Raw genomic sequence first — 2,656 nt, 5'->3', positions numbered from 1 at the left:
TCTTCACTTACTGCGAGTGAGACCCAGAGGACTTGTTATTATAATATTATTTGATGACTCATTGAACGAGTCATTCATAGTTTCTACGAATAATTGGATTGTCTTGGGGACACACCTTGCGGGTTACTCGTAAAATGGTGACACAGGAAAACACAATGACAAAAAGAAAATGAGAACATGGAAGAATTGTCTTAGGCGAGATGAGACATGCATCAAACAAATCTCTCTGAATTTCTCAAATGGGTTTAAAATGGATTTGAAAAGGTAACTGGTAAGATTTACCACAGCACAAGTCTTGTGAACAACCTCCATTGTCCATATGTTCATTATACTGTACACTACACAGTAAGTCAGTACCTCACCAATCCCTATCTACTGCTTCAGGGACCAAGGCCTACTTTTATATCTCCCACTTTTAGAAAGTGGAAATCCTTCCAAAAATGCTCAATTGTTATCCAATTGGTCACAGTACGGTAACTCCTCTGACAACTCTACAGAGAAACACAAACTACATCAAATATTCAAATATAATTTTCTCTGAGCATGAATCTTTTCCAGGTGGTAACCAAGGATCTGATGAGCAGGGAATGTTATATTTACTGAAAGGAGAACATGGCTCTATGCTGGACTGCCCTGTCAAGTGTCAATGCCGTGCTGCAGGTGACAGACAGAGATGTTTACATTTAAGTGCCTTGCTCAAAGGCACCATCACCTAGTCGGCTCAGGGATTCAAACCAGCGACCTATCGGTTAATGGCCTAACTTTTAACCGCTAGGCTACCTGCCACCTCATTTTAGCCCACCACAACTTCACCCACATCCTTCTGGACAGGAAGAGGACTGCCCAGGAGATCCAGGTACCTAACCTACAGTTCACTCTTTGATACAGGTCTGTATATTTTCCAGACCTGGGATCAGATACTATTTAAAATTGTTCAAATACTGTTTGCTCAGTCGAACCGAACTAGAGTGCCATATAGGTGGGGTTTACAGTTTGAACTATCTAATTGGTCCATTAATTGGTCCATTAAGCCAGGCAAGCTCCATCATGCACAGATAATGTATTTTAAATGATTTCAAATAGTACTTAAACCTATGTGTGATATTGACATTTGATATTGACCTTGGTTGTTCATGGAATGTGGTTGTGAGCAGTCTCACTGATGTGTGAATCACATGGAGTGTCCAAGGACTTGAGTGAATGGGTGGTGGTATATATTCTCAACACTAGAGTGAATCATGCTGCCTTTTGTATCTACATGTGGCTATTGATTCTGTAGCTTGCCAATGTGGGATCAAGATGGACAGAGCAGAAATGTAAGACTATCATCAATGACAGATTACAAATGGGCATTTGTAACATTTCCTGAACAAAACAACGCAACAACTTTTCAAAGGCTGGTTAATTTTCAAAGGCTGGTGTCGTAAAACATTATGTGAATGGAGCAGGTACATGTTGGAATTTCCCAAAACATGTGTCCACTGTGTGCGCATTTCACCATAGTGATGGACTGAAAGGGTGGGTGTGTGGCCGTTCTATTCCTGCTCGTTGGCGACATCTGCTGGCCAGAAGAGAGGTAGGCCTGGAAGAGTAAGAGCCTAATGACACACACCAGAATAAAGCTTAGCTTGGAGGTTGGGTGGTGTTATTAATTATTTTTTACCTGGCTTTAGCCAGATCTGTTTTTGGCCTGGAGCAGCAAGAGCTGACATACAAAGCCCTCCAATGCTGGGAGGGATCTCGAACCCAACTGGACAGGAACCTACCGGATGTTATTTGGCCCTAGACCTGACCCCAGTAAGATTAAGCCTGTTGGATTTCTGTTTTCTTTTGTTGGATATGCCGGTAAACAGCTTAGCTGTCCGGTAGCAGAGAGGGACCGGAAGACCTGTGTAGAAAGGCTCAAAGAAGAGCTAGGTTTTGGTTTTATTGTTTTCCGGCGCTATGGCGTTTTCCAGGAGAAAGGTCAATTTTGGTCTACGCTTGTGTTACTTCACACTCTAGTCACTTGCTGGCCAGCCCCCCACCGCTACACCGTGTTCAATTCAGAGAGGACCTTCGTCTCCCAAAGAGCTGCAGCATAGTCTAGCTGTAGAGGCTGAGACAAGCTCAAATAAAAGTACGGAATGAAAGAGGTGTGTGTCCAGGCATCAACGTATGTCAGAATGGAGGAATGATAAACATAAAAAGCCAAACAGCAAGCATTGCCAACCCTAGCCTCCCCTCCTCCCTGTCCTGTAGGTGATTGTTGCAGCCTGTGAGACTCTGAAGTTTTCCCTGGACTCCCTCTCTGGTTCCCCCCCGCCGCCGCCACCGTCCACCTCCTGCTACACACCCTCACCATCCCCTCTGACCTGCCCCCTGATGCTTAACCACCCCAGCTCCAGCCAATCCCACTCTGACAGGAGAGACCAAAGAGAAAGACCGATGGCCCATGATGTAGTAAGTAGACAGACAAAGGGAAGCGTCTTAATTCAGATGCAAGAGCTGCATGTTGGGTCCCAGGGAACCTGATTTTGCCACTCCAGTTGTTTCATATCAGTGCTGATGAAGGGAAGGAAGCAAGGAGAGGACACCATTTAAGATTGAGATACACCCTTCATATCAGATTGAAGAAGTGTGAAAATATAACTCTGTTTTATATAACTCAGTAGAA

Source organism: Oncorhynchus gorbuscha, linkage group LG02 (assembly GCF_021184085.1).
Source record: "Oncorhynchus gorbuscha isolate QuinsamMale2020 ecotype Even-year linkage group LG02, OgorEven_v1.0, whole genome shotgun sequence".
Taxonomy (NCBI): domain Eukaryota; kingdom Metazoa; phylum Chordata; class Actinopteri; order Salmoniformes; family Salmonidae; genus Oncorhynchus; species Oncorhynchus gorbuscha.
The sequence above is the reverse complement of the archived record's forward strand: the minus strand, read 5'-3'. Positions refer to the sequence as shown.